The following is a 6,896-nucleotide window of genomic DNA, read 5'->3' as shown; positions in this document are numbered from 1 at the left end:
GAAGTGTCCTCGGGGGTCAGGACTCCCATTTCCAGGTCAACAGGTAACTTACCAGGTCTTGCCCTCATTAGGTAAGCCGGGGTACAGTTGGTGGAACCTACCGGGATGTGGTTGTATAGGTCCACCAGATCGGGCAACTTTTCAGGCCACAGACTGCGTTCTTCCAGGGGCAACGTTTTTAGAAGATCCATTACCACCTGGTTCATTTTTTTCACAAAGTCCATTAGTTTGCGGATGGTAGGGTGTCGTCCTTATCTTCCGGCAGCCATACAGATTGCAGAATTCCTGAAAGACCTCCGCTTCAAAGGCAGGTCCCTGGTCCGTCAGCACTTGGTCCGGGTACCCGTGTGGACGGCAGAAGTGCTGCTGGAAGGCTCTAGCTGCTGTTTGAGCCGTTAAATCCTTGACGGGGACGACAACCAAGAACCGGGAGTAATGATCCACGATGGTTAACGCGTAGACGTAGCCACTTCTGCTTGGGGTCAGTTTTACATGATCCAAGGCTACCAATTCCAACGGTTGCCGGGTGACGATGGACTGCAGGGGAGTCTTCTGGCTGGCTCGGTCCTTCCTTCTCAGGTTGCACGGGCCACAATCTCTGCACCACTTCTCGATGGTTCCCCTCATGCCTACCCAGTGGAACCGCTCGCGCAGCAGGAACTCCAGCTTTTTCCACCCAAAGTGTCCAGCTCCGTCGTGGTATGCCTCCATCACCATGGCTGCGTCTCTTCGTGGCACCACTACTTGCCAGAGTAATTCATGCGTCCGGGAATTAACCATTCTGCGGCACAACTTCCCTTTGTAAAGGAACAGTCGACTCTTCTCTGCCCATAGTTGTTTGGCTTCCTCCGGAGCGTCTGGTTCAAGGCGAGCCTCCGGCCGAGTCAGCATCTCCTTCACCAGTCGGACGGCAGGGTCGCTGTCTTGCGTTTCCGCCCAGTTGTAATGGGGTAAGGGGTTCAACGTAGCAGCCTGCTTACTCCTTACCCGGTGGGAATACTGAATAGTCCCATGACGGTGGAACGCAGGGAGTTCAACTTCTTCCAGTCCCTCCGGATCTTCTCCTCCGTCCGGCAGGTTGGGCATCCTGGACAGGGCATCCGCGTTGGTATTGGAGCGTCCTGCCCGGTATTTAATTGTGAACTCGTAGTTGGACAGACGGGCCATCCACCTCTGCTCCAGGGCACCGAGTCTTGCCGTGTCCAGGTGTGTCAGCGGGTTGTTATCCGTGTACACGGTGAACCGGGAAGAAGCGAGGTAATGCTTAAAGCGCTCAGTGATTGCCCATACTACGGCCAGGAACTCTAACTTAAATGAGCTGTAATTCTCGGGGTTCCTTTCGGTGGGTCGCAGTTTTCGGCTGGCGTAGGCGATTACTCGTTCCTTCCCCTGCTGGATCTGGGACAGTACGGCTCCTAGCCCGATGTTACTGGCGTCGGTGTAGAGGATAAAGGGCTGGCTATAATCCGGGTACGCCAGGATTTCGTCCCCCGTGAGGGCCATCTTCAGCTGGCGGAAGGACTCTTCTTCCAGCTCTTCCCATTTGAAGGGCGGCTTCTGGTTCTTGGCCTTCCGGGACTGGCCTATCAGGAGGTCCTGCATAGGTGCTGCCTTTTTGGTGAAACCGGGAATAAACCTTCGGTAGTAGCCTACCAACCCGAGGAACTGCCGCACTTCTTTTACGCTGGAGGGGCTTGGCCATTCCTTAATTGCGGTGATTTTATCAGGGTCGGGAGCCACTCCGTCAGCGCTCACTACGTGTCCCAGGTACTGCACCTTTGGTTTCAGGAGGTGACACTTGGAGGGTTTCACCTTTAGGCCGTAACTCGCCAGAGCCTCGAACACTTCCGCCAGGTGTTTCAGGTGGTCCTCATACGTCTTGGAATATACGATGACATCGTCCAGGTACAACAGGACCGTCTCGAAGTTTCTGTGGCCCAGACAACACTCCATTAGGCGTTGGAAGGTTCCTGGTGCGTTGCAGAGTCCGAACGGCATGCAGGTGAACTCGCTAAGTCCCATCGGGGTGGTGAATGCGGTCTTCTCCCGGTCCGCCTCTGCTACAGGAACCTGCCAGTACCCGCTAGTGAGATCCAAGGTAGAGAAGAAGTTAGCAGATCTTAAAGCAGCCAATGACTCCTCTATCCTTGGTAAGGGGTACGCATCCTTGTGTGTGATACGGTTGATTTTCCGGTAATCTACACACATCCTCATGGTGTTGTCTTTCTTTTTGACTAAAACTAATGGGGCTGCCCAGGGGCTACAACTATCCCGGATTACCCCAGCCTCCTTCATGTCTCTAAGCATCCCCTTGGCGTGTTGGTAATGTGCAGGGGGTACGGGTCGATACCTCTCTTTTATGGGAGGATGATCTCCCGTGGGGATGCGATGTTCTACCCCCTTGACTCGCCCGAAGTCTAACGGGTGTTTACTAAACACTCTCTCATACTCTTGAACCACCCGATAGACTCCTTGTTTCTGATGTGAGGGAGTGGAGTCAGTACCCAGATGTAGTTGCTGACACCAGTCCTCCATGTCTTTCTTAGAGCCGTTACCTTCCTCCGGGTGAGATGGAGGCAAGGGTTCCACAGATTGTATAGAATTTTGATTAGTGACATATAATTTGGCTAGCGTGGCATACCGGGGCAGGTACACTTCCCTCTCCCCGATATTTATTATGCGAATGGGCACCCTCCCATGGCGTACATTGACCACCCCCCGTGCTGTCAAAATGGTGGGCCTACTGTCTGAGTAAACTGGTTCTACCATTGCCTGGTAATCTCTACCTCTCAGACCAATAGCTGCCCGGCACCAAATCATCATTTCACTTTTTGGGGGCATGGCAATAGGAAAAGGGTCACACATTCTTACGCTACCAATCTCACCGCCGGAGAGTTCCACTTGTTGCCGTTGCATCAGTGCCCGGATCTCTTTCTGGAGCACCCGCTGCTCGCCGGAGCTGGCGTTCTTGGCAACCTGCTGTAAAAGGAAAATCACCTCTGCAAGACAATTTTCAATTACATTAGTTCCTAGAGTTATCTTTGGGTGACTCTCGTGTTTGTCAATGTCTACAATGATCAGTCCCTGTGCTGCCAGTTCGACTCTACCGATTTTGAGGGCCACCTCTTTAAATCCGATCTGTGGCACGGGCTGGCCATTGCTGGCGATGATACTCAAGTCGTCGTCAGGGTAGTGGGTAATATCCGAGTCATTCCAGTACTGCTTGAAGAGCACGTACGGGATGGTGGTGACCTGTGACCCGGTATCCAGTAGGGCACTCATGGGAATGCCATCCAGTACCACAGGCAAGACTGGACGTCCTCCCACATATCTGTCGCGCCAGTTCGATGGGCCTGGTGATCTTTTTCCTGGGGGTTGGCCCTCTACCCCAGGTTGTGCCCGTTTAAAGAACAGTACCTTTCCATATGTCCGGGTTGATTGCAGCGGCGGCAGATGGGTCGTCCGTCCTCGCTGTATCGGTCACTGGGTCTTCCTCTGGCCGGTGGGGTCCTCCTTGGTCGACGCCACGGGATGTCCTCCGGTCCGGATGCCAGCTGGATCTTCCCTGGGGTGGAAACCTGTAAAGACTGCACAGTTCGGGTTAGCGCAGCAACGCTCTTAGCTAGCTCTTGGACCTGATGGTGTAGGTCTGGAGCCGGGTCATTGTCCAAAGCCTGCGCATCAGCTCCCACAGGCCCTGCTGACAAGGGCGCCGCCTCCTGGTAGTAAGTGGTAGTGGGGCGTCTGTGGGTCACAACGCCACCTGGTGCCGGTTCTCGGAGCACCCGGATGGCTCTGTCCTTGAACTGTGCAAAGTCCAGATGGGGATCCTGTAAGGCCATTGCCCGCAACTGGGTTCGGTGGGCATTGCAATATAAACCCTCTATAAATTGTTCAGTCAACAGCCTGTCCTCGTTTCCCACCCCATCAGGGTCGGTCTGCTTTATGGCCCTCAGGGCCTCTTGTAGGTTTAGTGCATAGTCCCTTATACTCTCGTGTGCTCGCTGCTTGCACCCGTAGAATCTAAGCTTAATCTCGGCTGAGGTGCGGGTATCAAAGGTGTCCTTCAGCCGGGTTAGTATCCCTGTGACAGTCTTCCTCCCAGGTGGCCAGGATTTTACTTCCCTTTTGGCTGCCCCGGTTAGTTGGGCCACCAGGATGCTCACTTTTTGCTCTTCTGTGAGGGGGTACACCTGGAAGAGGCTATCCAGCTTTTCTCTAAAGTCATGCAGGGTATGTGACTCCCCTGAGTACTGGGGTAGCCAAGCTGCTCCCGGGATATAGGGCATGGTGAAGGGCATAACTGCAGCAGCGGTAGCGCTGGCGGGGGTTGGGGCAGTGAAGCTCTCCTCCGTATCCGACATCCTCCTCCCCCCTAGTGGACCGTGGCCTACCTTGCGATGATCCTCTTCCGTAGGACGCGGCTCCGCAGTGGATCGTCAGGGTTGAGGACCTTCCGTCGCGCTCCTGTGACGTCAGCGTCTGCTGGGCTCCTTCCAGGACCTTACGCAACGTCCGGACGTGAGGCGGGGCTTCAGTTCTCGCGCGCTTTCGGAGTCCACGCCCCTCTTCTTCCCGCGCGGCGTCCTCAAGATGGCGTCCAATGGCGGGAAAACTCCACGGATGGCGGGAAGAAGGTCGAAGATGGCGCCGGATGGCGGGAAAACTTCGCGGATTGGTAAGTTTGAACAGTCTTTGCTTTTCAGGCACGCAGTACCCGGTGGTTGCGGGCACGAAATCCTGCCGACTACGCCAAAGTTGACGCGCCTGTGTCGCGCTGCGTTGCGCACGCGGGAGCCTACCCGGAGCCGGATCAGTGGAGGGTTGTAGTCTCGTGGCGGTGACCCGGTCCGTGCCCAGGGAGTCAAACTAGACGGCTGTCTATTAGTAGTAAATAGTTGATGACTACGCCACCCGTTGAGTGCAGCCAGGGAGCTGCTGCTGCAGGGCAGACCGCTGAGGCCGGTGGTAGGATTGTGCAGCGTGATAGTATAACCCCCAACGGGAGGGGTATGGCCTCAGGGCAGCCGACGTGGATGATGGGGGTAGCAGGAACCACTCAGAGACGGTACGGTGTAGCTCAGGGTCTTTACTGGTAACAACGATAGACCCTCCCGGAGTACTTGCTAGCAAACGGGGCCTGGTCAGTCTTTGAGCAGATGGGATCTCCCCTGGCCAGGCGTAGTTGTAGGCCTCCCAAACTGACTGTACTCTTCTGGCTACCTTGCTAGAAGCTGATGTAAGTAGCCCACGTCCCTGAGTGTACCGTGTGGTGCTCACCCGTATGGCCGGTGACTCGGGGCCTTCTAATGGCTTCCGCTCCACGATGGCGGTGCTGGTCCCACGCGTGTGGCCGTGCCTTCGGGCTTCTGGGCCAGAGGACCTGAAATCCCCTGCCTGTCGGATTCTGCTGCTGGGTAGGAGTTAGTCCCCACAGCCTCGGACTCCGGGTCCGGTAAAGAATCTTCTTAGTCAGGGCGAGCTCTGCAGCTGCCAGCCCCTGACTCCTTGTAACTCTGCTGTTTCCTATGCTGCTTCTTGTCTCCACTCTCCTTGTCTGACTCACCCTGCCTCAGCCCCGGGTTTATACAGGGGAAGTTCTTCCCCTCCCAAGACTGGGCAGGAGGTGTGGCATGCACAGGATCCCTGACCAAAGGACCTCCCACCTGCTCTCAGACATAACATTACATTACTGTGGAAAACCAGACCCCTGGGGTGCCACACACCCTTCTGCACAGTTTTGAAATGGCGACGAAGATGTTTAGTGCTGACGATGCCATTATCAGCATGACTATTCCGGTGATTTACATGCTGGAGCACATGTTAAACAGAATTCGGAGTCAGGTGGTGGCACAAGAGGAGGTGGAGGAAGTAGAGGAGGAGGAGTTGTATGCGGAAGGGCTAACATCTGCAAGGTCCAGACGGTCGGCAGCACCAAGGCGGCAGGCATGTGAGGGTGGGGGAGATGATTTTACCAGGGCGCATGGTAGCAGCCAAACTAGTGAGGAAGGTGCAGGAGCCCAGGAAGAAGTGGAGGACGAACTGATGGAAGACTCATCAGATGAGGGAGACCTTGATCACATTTCTGTTGTGCGAGGTTGGGGGGAGAGGACAGAGGAAGGAAGCATGATTGCTACCTCGCCACCAACACAACAGGGACTTGGTGCTCCTGGATGCGCAACACACATGAGTGCCTTCTTGCTGCACTACCTGCAACATGACCCTCGAATTGTGAGAATTAGAAATAATCCTGACTACTGGGTTGCCACACTGTTAGATCCCCGGTACAAAAGTAAATTTGCAGAAATTATTCCTGCCATAGAAAGGGATGCACGCATGCAGGAGTATCAGCAGAGACTGTTGCAGAATCTTACATGTGCTTTTCCACAAAATACCAGTGGTGCACGTAGTGAATCTCACAGTTCCAACTTGCCAACCGTGGGACCATCAAGTGTTCAGCACTCAAACCGTAACAGAACCACAGTATCTGCTGGTAACATCAATTTTGCGGAATCATTTCACCACTTTTTTAGCCCATCCTTTGCAAGGCCACAGGAGACAAGAAGTCTGACACATAGTCAACGCCTAGAGACGATGGTACAGGAGTATCTCCAAGTAAACATTGAAGCCACGACTGTGTCACTGGACCCTTGCTCTTTTTGGGCTTCCAATCTGGATAAATGGCCGGAGCTAGCCACTTACGCCTTGGAGATCTTGTCATGCCCCGCAGCCAGCGTTCTGTCTGAACGTGTGTTCAGCGCTGCTGGTGGTGTGCTGACAGATAAGCGCACGCGGCTCTCCACTGATAATGTAGACAGACTCACGTTCATAAAGATGAACAAATCATGGATCCGAAACGACTTTTCTACCCCTGTGTCATCCTGGGGAGAGTAAAA

The sequence above is a fragment of the Phyllobates terribilis genome, unplaced genomic scaffold (genome assembly GCF_046119375.1).
Source record: "Phyllobates terribilis strain yellow unplaced genomic scaffold, ASM4611937v1 Scaffold_998__1_contigs__length_483029, whole genome shotgun sequence".
Taxonomy (NCBI): Eukaryota; Metazoa; Chordata; class Amphibia; order Anura; family Dendrobatidae; genus Phyllobates; species Phyllobates terribilis.
This window is presented reverse-complemented; position numbering follows the sequence as displayed.